This window comes from Tyto alba, unplaced genomic scaffold, assembly GCF_018691265.1.
Source record: "Tyto alba isolate M040663 unplaced genomic scaffold, T.alba_DEE_v4.0 Super-Scaffold_18, whole genome shotgun sequence".
Lineage (NCBI taxonomy): Eukaryota > Metazoa > Chordata > Aves > Strigiformes > Tytonidae > Tyto > Tyto alba.
The window spans coordinates 16,240,876-16,259,767 of NW_024881280.1; the positions used below are offsets into that span (position 1 = coordinate 16,240,876).

At 33.6% G+C, this 18,892-nt stretch overlaps 1 protein-coding gene across 6 annotated transcripts in view; it reads left to right on the forward strand.

Annotated features, from left to right (window-relative positions):
* The window catches only part of DPH6 (diphthamine biosynthesis 6), a 212,466-nt gene that overhangs the window by 28,351 nt on the left and 165,223 nt on the right, over positions 1-18,892 (forward strand). The gene's annotated exons all lie outside the window — the stretch shown is intronic.

Sequence of the window (18,892 nt, forward strand, 5' to 3'; positions counted from 1 at the left end):
AAGGAAGAAGAAAGTGGTTGTGTTGTTTACATCCTGCTTTTTATTCATACCTGACAGAGAACAGTAAGTATTAGCGCTGATGATGAAGCCGTCTATATTGTAACAATAAATAATTAGCATAGCACTGATTTCACAGTGATTTTTCAAGTATTGAAATACCACTGGTTATTCAATTTGATTAGTGTTTACTGTTAATGAACAGTCTTCCATTAGAGACACAGATCTAGTAGTCATTGCAATTGATGACATCTTCCAGAATTCACCCCATAATTCACGTGCAGTGTGGATAGCAGTGATTACTTAGCACATTCAAAGAAGTCCAATTTTTTTAGTTTATGGTAATACTGTTATTTTCAATAAAGCATCCAGTACCCAAGTAATTTGAACACTATTCCTGCTGTTTTATTGTATTGTAATATAAACATAAATGCAGTGTTAAAAGCTATACCAATGGTGTCAGACTCCTTAAGGACTTGAGAAAACTGTCATAACTTCTAAAATAACTGATAATCGTTTGTGGGTCAAAAAGAGCAACATGCTGTATTGCTTAGCTTTCTGCTTTCTTTTTCTCAAGGTTTGTCTGAGATTTAATTTTATGTGAAGTACACAAAACACTGTCAGTGAAACATTATCACTTTGTAAAAGCTGTTTAGAATATGGTCTGGCACAAAATGTGCAGAAAATTAAAAAAGAATACTCTCAACTTTTTGCATAGAGCTGAGTTGTATATATTATTTGAAATTGTGGCCAAAACCAGTGTATGTGAATGTGACTGCATCTTGATATTTGCAAAATAAGCCTAGAGCTACAAACTTATACTTTAAAATTTAACATTATGTACATAAATATATATGTATAGAGTTAAATAGAAAAAAATGTATAAATAAAATTTCATATATGTGTTTTTGTATGTCTACATGTATGTGTATGTGCATATATATGTAGTTCTTTACAGTTGTGAGGGGGTTTTTTTGTCCTATCCATTTCACAATATTTCCATTTAAATGCATATTTTGATTTTTCTTCAGGGACTAGGTGGAATGCCTTTCCATTACACTACTAAAAGACTAATCCACTTTAACACAATATTTCTCCCTAAAGGGATGGTCTTTTCTAGTCATATGATATTATTTTTCACAGAATGATATTAACATTCATGATGTAGTGATTTTGTCTTGATTCAAAAGATGTTTTGTTCTGGTACTAAAAAGATCAAGGAGTTGATTTTGTATCCTGCTGCTAAAAAATACCTCAAAATCAGGGAAATCTGAAAACCTTCCAAACCCAAGACTATCTGCATGTTCTTTGTTAAAGATGAGGTATTAGTAAAATTCAGAGTACAAAATTTAGAGGGAATAAAAATGCATGGCACATACGTAGAGTTTAAAAGAAAAAAGAAAACATTCCAAGAGAAGTAAATTGGAAATCAAATAATCCTTTAAATTTGAATTATTAAACATTCTTGTATGCAAATGTGTCTTTAAAAAAGGTACACTTAAGAAAAGGTACATATTAATGTTTCTAGTGATGTGATTCCTTGGCATTTAAAACCAGAAATTTTTAGTATGCAGTCCTCAGAAGAAGTTTATGCAAGATGCATCGATAATATAAAACGATGGAGCTGCTAATTTTTTATCAGAATGCTACAGCTTTTAAACTTATTAAATTTTAAAGATGTTGAGAGATCAAATTAAATAATGTTGCAATTGCAAAGGATCAGAAGAAGAGTGAAAGCATCGTGCAGTTTTTTCCAGCAAGTTGTGCGGGGTCCTGCAGTGCCTTGTCCAGGAGCTTGGTAAGAAGGAGCGTGGTGGGGCACGGCTCAGCCACACGGGCCGTGCCCCCGAGCACACTGTCGTTCTGCTGGCTTCTCCGTTCACTGAGGGGTTCATTCTGCATGCTTAAGCTTTTACAGTTGGCCCTTTCTTCAGACAGAAATAAATAACAAGGGTGTTTAAAGCCTTGGAAATAAAAAGAAAAGTTGTTTTTTTTCTGAAAGCAATTTGAGGAACAATAATGTCCTTTTCCATGTGTAATCACCTATTCATTGTGCGTTGCATAAAGAAGTTGTTTTCTTAAGTGTGACAGTCTTTCCCTACCATCTATATTACACAAGATCAATACTTTTGCAACTTTTTTAAAAGGTTAACCAATTAATCATATTATACTCAGTACTTTTGAAATAAATAGTTTTACCTTTTTTTTTCAGGGTTGTGATTAGTTAAAACCTTTAATTGAATTTAATGAACAGTTGTAGCACATGCTCTTATATTCAAATTTCAACCTTCCTTTGTCTAGGTGGTTTCACACTATTAACGCTAGTTTTCTTCTTCCTCTTTTGTCTAAGTATTTTTTAATATCCATAAATTTGTTTTGTAATTGAGAGTGTAAGGTAACTGAAATGTGCAGAACTTAACACACCCAGATTTATGAGACCATTTATAATGAAAAAGCCCTTGGTTTTAGTATGTATCAAACTTTTATATTAGGAATTAATTAAAAAATATTGATGAGCTGACCAGTTTTAAGTAACAAAATGCTTGATGCTTAATTCCACTGTATAAGAGAGTAGATCTTGGAATTTATTTTCAGATTAAGCATGTTATTATTCATTTTTTTGTATGGTATATAAGCATGTAGTTTTAACTACACTTAGTTCATATTTTGACCTATATTAATGATAGGTTTAATGTTCAACATTTTTATTTAAAAACAGATTTTATCTCTGTTAGTGCTGGATGGGTTGGCTATCGTGGAAAGAAAATTTAAGCCATTGAAACTGCCAGATCCTGAGAATCATAAATGTATAATTTTATATGTTTGAGTCTGATCATTTTAGGCATGTGGTTCAGGTGGAGTGCAATGAACATAGCAGGCTTCCTTCAGAGACTTCCTTGAAATTACAAAAGGCCTCCGGTGGGTGACTGTCCTTTGTAAATCACTGGTGTAAAACCTCAAGGTAGTTGCATTGGCAGCAGCTGCACAGCTCGTGTGAGATAAGTTACTCACATACCTGTTTTCATAACTGAAGGTGAACATCTGTATGTTATGTATTTATATTACTAAACCAAAACTATTACTATTGAGACGGCATTCTTTATTAATCTATTGTAAATTATTTTAAGGGTATATGTGGTATTTCTATAATTGTGATTTAGAGCATATAAAAGAAAAAGGGTTTTTTTGTAAACTGTACTTAATTACAGTCTATATATTTCAAAATAAAAAAATCAGTGTTTTTCAATTAAATATTGTTGTTGTGGTAAATGAAAGATAAGCCACCCTTGAACAGCTATTGCTTTTTGTCATTCTAGTTCATTACAGAATGATCTTGTGGATTTTAGAGACTTTCTTTATAAACACAGTTCTTACAGCTGTATGCCAGAACTGCACTGAAGTTATCATTAGTTTTCCATCACTGAGAACAAACCATGTAGTCCAGCATTAGTACTGTATTTCTTATTATTGCAAGGAGATGTAAAGTTACTGCTTAGCAGTTAGGTCTGGTCAGGTGTTGGGGGGTTTTGTTTGTTTGTTTTTAACTCAAAAAAGCCCCAGGGCGAAATACAGGCAGCATCTTACGCAATTGTATTTAGAAGTGCCTGAGGAATGCAGAATCTTTATATGGCTTCCCAGTAGGGTTACGTTTGCACCTTTTTTTTTCCTTGGGCCATAGTCTTTGTGTTCCTGGCAGGATTTTCCACAACTGGAAAACCAGTTGTTAGTGATTAGACACAAAGGGGTGATCATTTTGAATTACATATCAGAATTTTGCTTTAGCAAATGATCCATTTAATTTTTATATCTCTGAGACTTGCCAGAGATTTAATTTTTCATTCTAAGTTGCTTGGAATGCAACAGTTACACCTGTATTACAGAAGTCATAGAAGCATTCTACTGCAATCTGATACTATGCTGTGTGATATTTCATTGTTTCCTTTGATAAACAGCTGCAGTGTAGCTTAATATTTATCTTCCATGAATTGAATTGATTAAAAAAAAAAATCAGGAGAAGGACCTAGGTAGAATCCTTTTTTATTATTATTATTATTTTATAATACACCCTTTTCAGTGCTGCTGCTGTTTATCCAGAGAAGCGTGATTTGACAGCCAGCATGTTGCACTCTGGAGTCTTGCATCCTGACAGTCTTGCCCTTTAGTACGTGATCTGTGTGACACTGAATGGGAACTTCCACTGTTCCAAACCTCCAGCAGAAAAATCAGGCTGAATTGTTCTGTTGTCCTGTTCATTTGCAATTTTTGAATTACATTTGCTCTCTTCTAGTAAAATGATTGTATTCTACATGTGTCAGAGTTCTGTCTCGCATGCAGGCCTAAATCGGTATTTCTCTGCTATGTTTAGGATTTTTAAGACTACTTAATCTACTTCTGTTTTATCGGAGAAATTTGTTGCTATCAACAGATTGCTTTGATCCAGAAGATGCAGGCAGGGCTGTATTCCCAGAATACTTGTTAGTTGCAATGATACACGAGTGATTTAGAAATTAAAAGGCAATGTTCTGTAAAGGAAATGAGGATCTGTGAGTGGGAAATAGCCCCATGTCTTGTAATTAAAATGAGTGGCTTATTTTATGGATCACATAAACTCTATCATAGCAGGAGACAAGTCTTGGAATAAGTGAACTCCTGCCATGTTGCAGAAACATTACCAACTGTGAAATATTACATGTTCTACATATTAGAGAACAAAAAGGTAAAATTAATGCAAACTTAATTCTATGCTGTCCTTTAATATAGTGAAACCAGTAAGTATAACTTGGAGTCAGCCTCTTGCAGGCGTTAACAATTCAAATAAATTGTCAATAAAACAACTCTTTAGAAAATTTAGAAAACTGAATTGACAGTGTAGTCACTGGTCAACCAGATGACCAGGTTTGTTACCAGCCTTAGTTTGGATGGTTCCTAATATAGGCCATTCTGGGAGACTGTTTTTTTTGTGAAAGTGCTAAAAGGAAGAAGCCATGTTGTAAACTGGATACTACATGTATTCATTTATCTGCTATTACTGCTCTTTTTTCATTGGCACTGATTTTTTTGTGCATGCCTTGTTGCATCTTACCAACTTTAAAAGATACTTAAAGCAGTACTGAGTTGCTCAGTATATCTGCCAAAGTATTTTTATACCTGCTTTAAAATTTTTATTTATTTATTTTAAATTATGTGTGTGAATTTGAATTACCTTGAGGTGGTTGTAAAGGAATCCTATCAGCTTTGGGGATTTTTTTCATTGATTTTGAGGACATTATGCTGGGATTAATACAACTAGCTGTGAATGAGGCTTGGACATTCTGTCTGTGACATTGTGTTGTGCCTGCTGTGTGCTACAATTCTATCTGAAAATAAGATTGTCTTCACTCATTTAGAAAGGTGATGAATTCTCCCTTTTAATTAAATCACAAATACTTTGGAAGGCCATCAGAAGATGAGCCAGGAAATAAAAATAGTGCTTACAGGTAGCTGGACTCTGACAGGAGATATAGTCTCATCAGAGCTGTCGGTAGATACTGCATGATCCCTCAAGAACAACTTCTCAGTTCTTCTCTGAAGAACTGCTACTCAGAGGTGTGATATAAGGGACCATGTTAAAGTTAACTGCTGTAGTTCTGCAGATACCCATTTACAGTGTCAATGTGGAATCATTAGAAAATAAACAAAGGAATTTTAACTATAGGAATACAACAGATTGTAATCTCTGCTGAAAACCTCCCTAGGATGTTTGTCTTCATTATTGATGGAATAAGTTTGTTCCAAATAATGAATGGTGTTAATGTGCAGAGTCTGCAGAAAATATCTGGCCATTATTATTTTGGGCAAGTGACAGTTCTGCCATCTTTGACTTTAATGGCGATTGCCCGGAGAAGGTGCTAAGAGATAGGAGAGAGAGAATCCAACACAGCATTAGTTTCAAGAATGTACTTCCTACTGGTCACAAGGAGTAAAGGCAGAGACACTTTTTTGTAGGCCCATTAACAAGTCAAGCATTATCAAACTATATGTTGAAGAATTGAGTAAAAATGTTACAAAGAGAGGATACGTGACCAAGTTATCCATAGAGCGAGCATCTGTTTGCATCAGATGAACAACTTGGACCACTCTGAGAAAATTAAATTTCTTAATTCATCTCATGAAGTGGCAGGCATGTGCTGTTGCTGAAGAATTCTACACCTCAAGTAATGGATACACATCAGTTCAATCACTGCTGAAAACAGATTTTTTTTTATTATTTTTACTTTTTTCCTTACATTCAGGAATGCTACATTTTGTCCAATCAGAAACCTATAGAAATTGTTTGATATTACAAAAGTAGAATGCTTTCCTGGTATCGATACTTATATCAGAGTACTTACTAGTCTGCCAGGTATTGTGAGAGATGGCAATTTCAGTCTTCCATCATTAAAATGAAGAGAAATCCCTTAATGCAAGTGCAATTAAGTGGGTGTTTTGAAGCTTGGACCAGATTGGGAGCTTTTGAGACTTCTTTCAGAAATTAAAAAAATTCACAGTACGTACCTGTAGCTGCAAGGACTGATGTCATAGAATTGTATCAAGAAGTTGTTCTCAAAGACCTGAAATTCAGTTAGCTTTTCCTCTGTAAACATTAGTTTATTACAGTATAATCTTTGAGTGTAAGGTATAAAATGGGAAGTTCAAGACAATGTGGACCTGCTGTAGTGTGACAGTCTTGCAGGACATCTAACATGCTTTTACTAAGGAGGAATATTGCATTACTTATTACCTCTTGTATTTTTAGTTTCTTACTTGTATTAAAAGTTTATTTTTTTAATTCTAATTTTAAGCTCTAAATATCTAGTATAGAAATGCTTTTGTTGTAAGTGGGAGAATGTTATCCTTAAGAACACCTTATTAAGTTATTGTTCTGCCAAGTTACCATATCTAAACAAAGGTAGATGGAGACAACTTTAAAAGATTTGTGACTTTATGTGGCTGTAGTAGCTGAACCATCTGAAACACATTCAGTCAGCATATAGATTTGGAACTGAGATTCTACAAAAAAATATAGTGACAAGAAGAAGGGACAAACCCTTGATTCTTGCTTATGAGCAATCCAATGAAGAGGAAGATTTAATTCTTCATGTAAACTTTCTCAAGCTTGTCAGCATATTTTGATACTTTTTTTGATTGTTTCTCTTAAGACTTGGAACAATTGCTGCAGTTTTAGTAATGCTAGGTGACCTTGTCTTTTTTTTTTTTTTTTTTTTTTTTTTTCAAGCACAGTGATGGAAAAATAATCCAAAGGCACTGTATAAGAGAATCAAACCTGAAAATCAGTGTGGCATTTTGTGCTTCACTGCAATCTGGGAAAAACTTTGTTGAAACTTGCAATATTTCAATCAATAAGAGTAAATGATGTCATAGATGAGGAGCATGAAATAATAGTGTTTTCACAAAGTATGTGGAGAATTCTCTATATTTTGCTCAATGTGTTTGCATCCTTGATGAATTCTTTTTATGAGGAGTACAGTGCAGACACTGGAGTTTTGGAATAGTAATTACTGGGCAAAAAGGACTGTGTAAATGCTTAAATCTGAAGAGGATCGTTGTACTAAAAATTAGCAGAAAATATATGCTATTGTAAAATGTGGTGGTTGTGTTTTTGAAGGAATATTTTATCATAATTGCTTTAAGTTTGTATAGGCTGTAGAAGAACGTGACAATTGTCGGTGCCTTTATTTAATTCATTTTTTTTTCAATGGTATTTTCTTGTCATTTGGACATAATGGTTTCCAGGGTCAGTGATATTTAGACAAAAATAAAGATAACCTATACATGGTAACTTGATGTGGTGGAACAAACTTCTGGTGTTTCATTGCTGAGATTCCTAACAGTTTTAAAGAACTTCCAAACTCTGTTGGCTGTTGGAAAAGTAACAAAAAAATCTGTTGAAAATTGGAGGAGGGTTCGCAAGGTTTCTGTTCCAAGTCCAAAAAGAAAGAGGCCTTTCTTTTAGACCTGTGTTCCAAATAGACTTTTCCTCTGGCTTAATGCTTTAGAAAGTCCTGCGTTCTGCTTTTATGCAAGGAGGAGTGATGATAAGATCAAATGAGTTGATTATTAGCAGTGCAGATAATGAAAATATTTCTGAGAGATTTAATCTAAAATATGTTGTCTCTGGAAAAAAGAATGAAATTTGGAATATTTATTAGAGATCTTGTATGTGGTACTTCAGAGTTGATTCCACATTCATCTGCTGCAGGAGTAATAGCAACTTAATGGTTTAGTATTTAAACAATATGTATATGAAATTCAGAAGAAAGTGTTACAGAGTGATACAATTTACAAACAAATGTGCAGATGTAGCAGAACAAGTAACATTGTTTCCTACAGAAAAGATTTAATACAGGCATGTTTACAGGATAGGGAGGTTTCCTAGTGAGCACTGCATCAGTATAATGTAAATGTTGCCTTTAACTCTCATACATGTCTGTGGGTGAAGAATAATCTTACTAAAGTCAGCGAAGTTGTACTATTAGTATCACAATGGGCCTGAGCTGCTTTACTCCATTGCCCTACACAGATAGAATTAGATATAGGCTACCTTTAAATATAGGCTAGGTTTAGGTTTCTTACATATCATTAAGTAGCAAAAAATATGAAATTTGTAAAGTAACCTTTAGAGAAAATTATCTTCAACTTTGAATATAATGTTTTATGACTTTTATATGTATTAGCATATGCTCCTAGAATGTTTTCAGGTGAAAACCGTGCAGCTTTCCTGCCAGCTGACTTGTTTGTCCATAGTGGCCTAGTTTCCCATTAAAGTAATGCCAAATTAGGTAAAGTAAATCTTACATTCTCAAACATGTCTTTCTTCTTGTACATTCATTATCAGATAACTTCGTATTCCATAACTCATGCCACTACAAAAATCTTCAATATTGCTGTTCATGCTAAATTTGGTTATCAAATTAAGTAATCAATATGTGTTGAGGTAATTTTAGAAATAAGATTTCCTGAAAGAAGTGTCTGCAGGCAAGTTTGCTCTGTAATTATTTGAACATTTCAGAGTTGGTAGTCCCAAAGGTGAAGCAGACATTTATGTGAAACCAAATCTCTGCACAAAATGCAATTTTTAAACTTTTTTTTTTTTTTTTTTTTTTGTTCAGCTGCAGACTGTTGTCTCCCTGCCAAGGACTTTGTAGCTTCTGTTGATGGCACATAGGCCTCTTGTGCACTCAATTGACTTGTATAAAGAAAACACACACAGTTCTGTAGAAAAATCCTTAGGTAACCTTTGCAATAGTGGATAAGTCTACTGATTTTGATTTTAGTATTCTGTGTTTTTGAGAGGTATATCTAACTATATTAAATTTTACTAAAAGCATTGTTTTTAGCATGATTTATGTTTTTATTGGAAAAAAAAAATAAGTCAATATAAATTAAATAATTTAGAAAAACATTCCTGTGAAATAATATGATGTCTAAAACAATATCTCAACTTGCTTGTAGTCTATAAAAATGGTTAATATAGGAGATAACATAAAAGAGTAATTCATTATTGAATGATTTGTCATTTCTAGGAATTTTTTGCTTTGTAAATGCAGCTCAACAGAGAATAAGTGCATCAGGAAAACCTGCATTTATGGTGTGATGTATGGCTATAGTGGGAGGTTTTCTGTTTCTGCTATTTAGAATTTAATTCTAGCCTCTTGAACTGCAGTATTTCAATATACTTCTGTCTGATATTAGACTTTGATAGTCTCTTAGTGGCTTTCGCTTGCTCTGCTTTTTCATTTGCAGTGGTGTGTGCACATGCTCCTGTGCACAGAAACATACCCCTCTACCATCTCCCTGAATCTTTGGTGATTCCAGGTTGCAGAGGACCATATATTAATTAAAGGTGGTTATTCTGAGATTGTAATTAGATACTGAAAGCTATGACTGAGAACTGATGAATACCCACCTACACTGAATTACTAGCGTTTGTGTGTGTGTGTGCATGCACTATTTCAATAATTGCATGTGTAAAACTCTTGAAGTTAGGCCATCAGTTACGCTTAAAGGTGGTGGTGTGTCTGTCTGTACCCTATGCAGGATATTCATAAAAATGAATCTAATTAACTTTTAAAGTGGATTAGTTGCATAGTATTATCTCCTTGTATAGATACTATTATTCAAATATAATTTACTTTTAAAGTGAGTTAAGCTAAGCCCACTGAAGTTCTTAATGAGAGTGTTCACACAGGGATTTCATGTGAATCCATATTAAATTAATTTCCACCCCTGTTTTTGGAACTACTTCTTTTTAAAAAATGAAGGCATGAGATATATGTGCTTTGAGGTCTCTAAGTGGAACACAGGAAAGTCCCAGATGATGGATAGTGATCTGCAAGACTATGCGATTCCTAGCTAGTCTGCAGAACCTTACCAAACAGCGGTTTTTCAATTTGAAGTAGAGTTATTATATCCCTATGTCTCAGGGATATTTCCCATACTGTCTTTGATTACTTGCAGCTGCCTCTGGCAGACTTATCAAAGCTTAGAAAAATCATGTACTTTGTTTGAAATCAGTATAATCAGTGATCTTAGAATGCTTACAAATTATAAGGCAAAACTCATATTTAAGAATTTTCCACCAAAATAACTGCAGAAATCTGTCCTGTTACTTCTGTATATATTGTCACACACCTGCAAATATGTTGTGTTTTAATTTGAAGTTTTGCAAATGACTGATAATCATTATTTAGACACAAATGACCTTACACTTTATTTTAAACGTGTAATAGTTTTCTGCTACTCATGCAAGCTTCAAGGAGGATATTAATTGGAAAGACAATTTCATTTAGAAATAATCTATTTTATATCTTGGTCATAAAATGAACTCTATTGTGGCAAAGCTGTGAAGCAAATGTTAAAAGTTAAACCTAGTTTAACCATTCTTCAGCTATTTAAGCTTCAGTTTCTTGAATAGATCTGTTTGAAACAGTAAATTTTTAGGAATATTCTGCATTTTTCTGAATGGGAGTGTTCAAATTTTCTTGCAATACACTTGGACAGGCATATGTAGGCACAGGTCTAGCACTTCCTTTTTTCTTCTTTGATACTATTTTGGCTGTTTATGCAATAGTTCATTTAAGATAGACATTATTAAGGTGGTGAATAGTTCTGTGCAGTGATATGCTTAGCAGTAACCTTTTCTCATAATGTGATATTGTCTGTATGTCTTACTTTGTTCAGCTTTCTCTAGCACTGATGAAGCCTAAGGCTGCTGTTTCTTTGAGTTGCTGATAATTTTTTATCTGATTAACTGACACATTTAGTTGAAATCAGACACAGCCCTTAGGCTGGGCATGGATTTAATTTAAAAAGTATCAAAGGTTTGCACTGTGTGCTGTTTAATCATCATGTTTATCAGGCAAAGAAAAATTACCGGAAGGACCATAGGGAGAGGGTTATCTTAAGGAGCAGTAACTTGGGAAATTGATAATAACTCGAAGGTAATTTACAGCTAACTTTTACATTCATTAATGTAACATTTCCCACTAATAATTACAGTGCATGTAATATACTAATTAAATTGAAAACATTAGCACTAATTTTCTTTTTGCTGAACTCTGAGAGGGTCAGGTAAAGACATTAAATGTGAAATTAAAAAAAAACTCTGTACTAATACTACTGCAATGAATATTTTACTTACTGGTAGAATACTTCTATCAGTACTGTATGCTACAATGCATATGTAGACATTTCCTCAAATTACCATCACTATCCTTAATTGAATTTCAGTCACTGAAATAAAAAAAAAAAAAAAAAAAAAAAAAAAGCAAAATTGAAATCAGTGTGCTAGCATAAATTACTCTTACATTTCTGTTTATATTTTACTTCGGCTGTGAACCAGTCTATCAGTATTGTACATGTGTATTACAGAGCTACTTTAACAACAGCATAACAGTAAGCATACTCATGGCACTGATGTTTTGGAGCTTTCACAAAGCTGTTTAATTTTTTATTCTATTTATCTAATAGAAAATACAGCTAAAAGTAATTTATGATACATGGAGAACAGCAATTTTGAATTGTGTTATTCGTTAAACTGTTTTAAAATATATATAACTTTAAAATTATGAAGCTTTAAACATAAATTGTACATTTTAGTACAGTGACAGTTGGAAAGATCAATTTGCTGTTCTAATACAGTTGTTCATGAAGATTATTCTCCATGAAGGTTATGAACAGGAATAAATTAATGGTTATAACAAGACATGTAATAATGATGTAATTTCACTTACAGTTAAAAAATATCTAATAATTATGTACATAAAAAAGCTGTATACTGCTGCTAAAAAATTTGCGTTATTTAAATTCTTTTTAGAAGTTTATTTTTTATACCTGCCTTTTAAAGTGAGTAATTTTGGTAGTTTGAAGGGGGAAAAGAAGTTTTATAGAGTAATATGGAAAATAAAAAGTTGTTAGCATCTGTATACATCTATGTTAAGCATCTGTTTTTATGTATACATTACATAATTTGTGATGTAATACTTTGTGACAGAGTATACTGTACTAACTTCTTTCAATATTATCCAAGTATTTCAGCGAAGCAATTTATTTTTGCTTTAGACTAACCCATTGCATTATCAATGTATTAGTAAAATTTTGCATAGTTTAAGTAGCCTCTTGAAGTATATGTTTTCTTTAATGATAACAAATAAACCCCATTGCCCTCCCAAAAAAACAAAAAAAATCACCCTTCCACACTGGCTTTCCTTGAACATTTTTCTGTTCTCTGTTACCTTTCACATGATACAGCACCTAACATCTTTCCTCCAGAATTTTCAGAAATTTGCTTCCTTGACTTTTGAGTTCTGTGCAGATCCCTGATATTTAGCCTGAAGATGTCAGCCTGCTCTTCCCATGCTCAGACTGCAGTTTTGTGAAAATGCTTTTAATGGTACTAAACCTGATCAGATTCCACATTAAAAGGTGTAGTACCTGAAATGTGGCACCATTGGTTCTCGGATTGAATCTCTTCTAACCACAATCAGCTAGGAATGAGACAAAATCCTATCTCTTTGCAAAATGTCCGATAACTCTTTCAATACCAAACAGTAAATTCAGCGAAGAACTAGTTTTCAGTTAGTGCTCTTCGCATGCCTCAAGTGCTGAGCTGAATACACTGTGTGGCAAGGCTTTATGTAAACTTTGTCCAGTTGAGGAATTTATGAAGGTTGTTAGGTGGTAGGTTTTTTCCTGTTCTGCCTCATACTCCATACTTCTTCCCTTCAAATCTTCTTATTTCTTGAATTTGTGCCACTCCAACCTTGATTTGTTGAACCGTACAGAACAGGGGGATTGAATTTATTCCATTTCATGGTATGTAGGTATATTAACTAGTTCTCCCATTTCAAAGCATGTATTAAGTATATTGATGTTTCTCCTTGGGGAAGCTGCTGTCTGGACAGTGATGGAAGTTTATATTTGCTCTTTACCATCAGAAGAACTAAATGAAAAGTGATGGTGGTGAATAGCTCCCTGTCAAATGTCTTTAAACATGAATGCTAACCACAACTGAAAATGATGCGATGTACTGCCATCTCAAAAGATGATTAAAATTTACGTATTATCAAAAGAAATAAACTAGAATAAGTGTAGAACATCTTGTATATGATTATTTAAATCAGATTTAGTGTATCTTGCAAGCAAGGAGCCAATGACAGTCTTCTGTGCTTTTGTTACTAACTTCAAGGTATATTCTATACATTAGTACATATATGCACATATATGTATTTATTTGTGTGTGTATATATATATGCTGTATATATGCTCTGTGTGTGTATATATATGCATTCATACACTTGCACATCAAGCCTCTAAATGTGTTACAGGTATGTATAATTGAAAAAAACCCAAACTCGAAACCAAAACCTACGAGTAATCTACTTGATATTTAAATGTCAAGTCTGAGCCATTGTTCCAACAGTTGTTAAATAGAAGTTCTGTGACCTTAAAGACTATGCATTTTTAAATACCTCTACCATATGATGACTTTGAAAATTTCTAGGATTCAGGACTAGGAATTTTAAAATCCCAAACAAATAGGTCTGTGAAGCAGTTCATTTTAGTATAGAAGTATTGTGTTTATGTAAGAACAGGACACTTAAGTCTCTACATCCAGTTACTTTTTAATCTGAGGGAGTTTCCTTACTCTCTTTGCTAATATACATATTTTGTGAGAACTTGAAAGACAGAATGAATTTTTAAAAATGCCGTGTTTATTGCTCTGTGAGCTTGTTTAAAAGTGTATGAGGCAAGTCAGTTGCCATCTTCATGGATGAACAGGGGATTCTGTGAATCTGTGTATTTGGGAAATCACAAAGAGAAGTCCTACAGGTATTAGTTTCACTGCATATTTGTTTATTATCAGGATCACATCTTTTTTGAAGTTCGTCATATAGCTACTGTCTTCTTATATCTCTGATAGTACTATTTTCCCCATTATTAGAGAAAAAAGAGTATATGTGATGGTAACTGTTGTAACAACACATTTGCACTGCACTGTAGTAAATATGATGATAACAGTAAACATGTTATATGTTTTGGTGAGGAAAGAGAAATGTATGTGTTATAAAACAGGTTGCCCCGAGCAGCTGTGGCTGCCCCCTCCCTGGCAGGGTTCAAGGCCAGGTTGGACGGGGCTGGGAGCCCCCTGGGCTGGGGGAAGGTGTCCCTGCCCGTGGCAGGGGGGTTGGAACTAGGTGGTCTTTAAGGTCCCTTCCAACCCAAACCAGCCTGTGATCCTATGATAAAAGAATATGGAAAACTGTAGGATATGTGTATTTATGTAGCCATGGAGATTGACTTAGTTGTGAGACAACAGTTGTACAGCTTTGTGTTTGTTTGTATCAAATGCTTCAAAAACATTACTTACTGAACTTAGTCTATGAGATAGTTTGCCTCTGGTACCTGAGAACTGAACAGTGACAGTTATTATTAAATGGGGTTTAGTGTCTGGTTTTCCAGAGTATTTGAGTGCACCTTTTTTTAAAAAATCAATAAATAGAAAAAAACAGAGTATATGTGAGAGAAAACATATACTGAGTATCATTTCTTAGATATCATTCTAGCAACAATGGCTGAACACATTTACTTCATGTATTACTTCTTTTTGACAGAAATAGCCGTGAATATTTCAAGTGAACGTTAGAAAAAAGAAATATTAAGAATCTTTTATTGTAGGTAAGAATTGGTGGCAAAGCAGAATAACTTAAAATTGCATTACATTTGCTTTCCTTCACAACATAATAATACCACACAACAGATGCATAAAAATAATACTGTTAAGTAGTGACAATGTTGGGAATCTGTGCTTGGTCAGTGAGCTCTAAGATCTTCTGCTTTTAAAAATTACTGCTGCTACTAATACTCAGTAAAAGCTTAAACACATGCATGTTAAAACAGTATTTTTAAATTGATACTTTTGATGCTAAGTCCTTAAACCAAAGTAACTTCAAAGTGTGGTCACCTCTGTTTATTATCACTGACACTATAAGATCTTAGAGTTTAGTTCCATGGTAGTGACTATCATTGGCCAAAGGGTAAAATTCAGAGCTCTAAGATAGGAAATCCAGGGCCACTGCAGGCATTATTTACATCGCTACATGCTATTTCCAAAAGTTCAGCTATGCCTCAGTCTTTGGATTTGTTGCAGGAAAGAGTCTATTTAAAAAAAAAAAAAAAAAGTAGTTATTTTTAATTATTTATTATGAATAGAACCATTTTTTCTTAAAAAATGGATCTATTAAAGATACTGTATATCTCATTTTTACAAGGACTTCAGAAAAATTACTTAAAGACATTCTCTTACACCTTTGCCTGAATAGTATGTCCAATAGATAATTTTCTACCAGTTCTTTCTGAAATACCTCTCTATTAGAATCATTAATGCATTTTTGTGGCTGATCTTACGGATGGACAGCAAAGTACTGAAATATTGAAATTAAGTGATGTGATATGACTCCTTTGACTCCTGTTATTCTTCCATTAGATGGTGGTACTAATTGCATCTGTAATGGTGGTCGGAGAGTTGACATTTGCATTGATCAGAAAAGGGTGCTTATTTTCACATTGCAATTAAGTGAGGATTTTAAAAAAATTCAAAATTATTTTCTGGATGTTCACAGTTAAGGACTGTGCTCTGCAAGAATGTGTGTTCTGTATCTTCCAACTATAAAAAACAGGAACTATCTAGTAAGCATAGAGATGGATGTCTATAACATGAAATATGCAATATACACATACAGTTAAATATAGGTGAAATTATTTACTGTGTGACCATAGAAGATTTTTTTACCTGTCAAAGTCCTGTAAATTGAAGCATGCAGAACTTAATAGCAAAATCTTACTGAAATCAAAAAGAATGGTCACAGTCTTACCATTAAGCATGTCTTGATGTCAGCATATTGTGATGGATTCAGCCAGAAAGGTCAATTGTACTGTTACTGTATGTGTATAAAGTCTTAAGATATATAGAGGATTTGGTGGTTGATATTTTATTGGTTAGTGGCTTTCTATTGCACATGATTCTTCATAAGAACAAATTGATTTGTGTCTTAATGGAATCTGAAAACAGTAAAGATTGGGTTAGAGTCAGCTCTGTTTAGTAGAATGAAACACTAATGTATTCACCTACTGTTAATTTAACGAAACCAAAACAACTCTGGTAATCTCAATAAGTATAAAATCTGAATCATACTTTGTTTTGCCTTTTTCCGAGATTTTGCTTGTTTCTATTGTGATCAATGAACCTAGTTCCATGTTCCATGAAGTAATAAAAACTTACTGTTTGAACAGATTCCTAGTGTAGCTGTAATGCCAGTAGTAGCTGCCACATTGGTGGCTAACTGCAGAAACCCCACACGTCCCGCAGATATGTTGGATGTGGTGTATCATTTATGTTGTTATGCTGCCTTGCATGAAGAAGTAGTAATGAAAAAGCATTTGAACATCCAGTATCTCTAACACTGGGAGGCTAGAGAGGTGACTGTAGTTCTCTGTGGTTTTGTGTTGGGTTTTGTTGCTGTTCCCTGGATCGTAGGCTAAATCTGCTTTACTCTTCCCTTGCCATCGGCCCCAAGTCCCAGGTCTGCTTTCTGATCATATAAGTGCAGATGTGTTTCTGCAGTGTTTTTCTGGTTTTGTCTTTCCCCATTCCTTTCTGTAGTTTAATACCTCTCTCCCTATATAGGTGTTCAGTTTTATTACCATATGTTGTCCTAGTCCCTGATAGTCTGGATCTACTTCACAGCAGGAGTCTCAAGTTTATTTGCAAAAGTGAGGAACCTCAGCCATTCTGATTCTGTGATTCCATTACAAATATATTATAGTGTGTTGAGCAGAAAGGAATACAGGCTGCTTCATTCCTTCACACAGAAAGATGTGTGGTAACTTGGAAACATGGACAGTTAATATTCAATGTATTAATTGTTTAATAATATTGGTTCATGATGTCAGGTCCTGTGCATGGACCACTTCATGATTATTACCTCTGAGGATATGTTGCCTGTGATTGATTGTTCACATAAGCAGAAATACAGGTGATATTTCTGGATATGTTGGGTGATGTCTTAACATTGTGATGGAGCGTGTTTTGAGGGAATTGTTACAGTTATTCTTTTTACATACAAATACAAAAAAAAAAACCCAATACTCAGCTGGCATGCTTTCCAAGACTGCTAGGCAACTTAACTTTATAATCTTTCTAGAAAGAACTTTGAAGAATGCAATTTAAGTGTAATTGTAGCAGTAGAGATAAACTGCATATCAAAATTGCATGAAATGAGTGTGGGGAGGACATTTTAGATGTATTTGAAGATCCAAGAGGGCTTCATGAATCATTTTATTAAATTTTTTTAAAGGAAACTACTTACATAACTATGTTAACTTTTTAAGAAATGTAATTCTAGAAGGGTGAGTTGAATAAATTGAAATGTCTAATTTATCTTTATTCTAAAAAGAGCTTTGAAACATCATTGCACAGAAAGCTTAAAGAGAATCAGAAGTAATACTGTCTGGATAATAGTAATAATGATAATACCAGCAGTGGATAATGAACAAGTGACAGAGAAGTTAAAATTAAGTTTCATCAGTGCTATGACTTCTGGATATATGAAAAGCATCAACCTGAATCCTGTATGATTTGGCATTAAGTTTCATATGAAATGATATATTCATTAATGACATATAGAAGTACCTAAACTGAACAGTGGTACAGTTTTCAGATTATTACAACTGGAAATTTTGATAAATACATTGACTTAAATCAGAAATACAGATGGGTATGATTAACTTAGGAATTTGGTTGGACAAAGATGAGGTGAGGATTAATGCAAAGAAGAATAAGATGATAGATTGAGGAAAGAATATCCCAGATATAAACTAGGAAAATTTTCCCTACAATATAAAAATGAATATGAAGCACATTCCACATGATTTTGTTGATAAGAAACTGAAAATGAATTTTAAATTCAGTACCATGGCAGGCAAAGACTGATTTGATTTTGAAATTTGTATCTGGGTGTGTAGTTGAAAACTCTGTGGTAAAATCTTGCTGCAAACTTCACAGGATTGCTGTCTAATTGAGCAGATCCAGAAGGTACGTAATGCTGTGTAGTTATGATCTACCTTGGTTAAAAGAGGAAAACAACTTTAACTAAAGTCTAGCTAGAGCAAATTTTACAAAGTAAATTCAGCATGTTGACTAGGACTCAAGCAACTTAAAAATGCAAGAGATCATGAAATATTGTAAGTATGTGCATTTATAAATTTTACATTCTCAGTGTGCTTACAAGAAAAAGTACTATCGGCTTAGGTAATTGAAATGAAACAGAGAAAATATGTCTTGGAGAACCATTTTTTA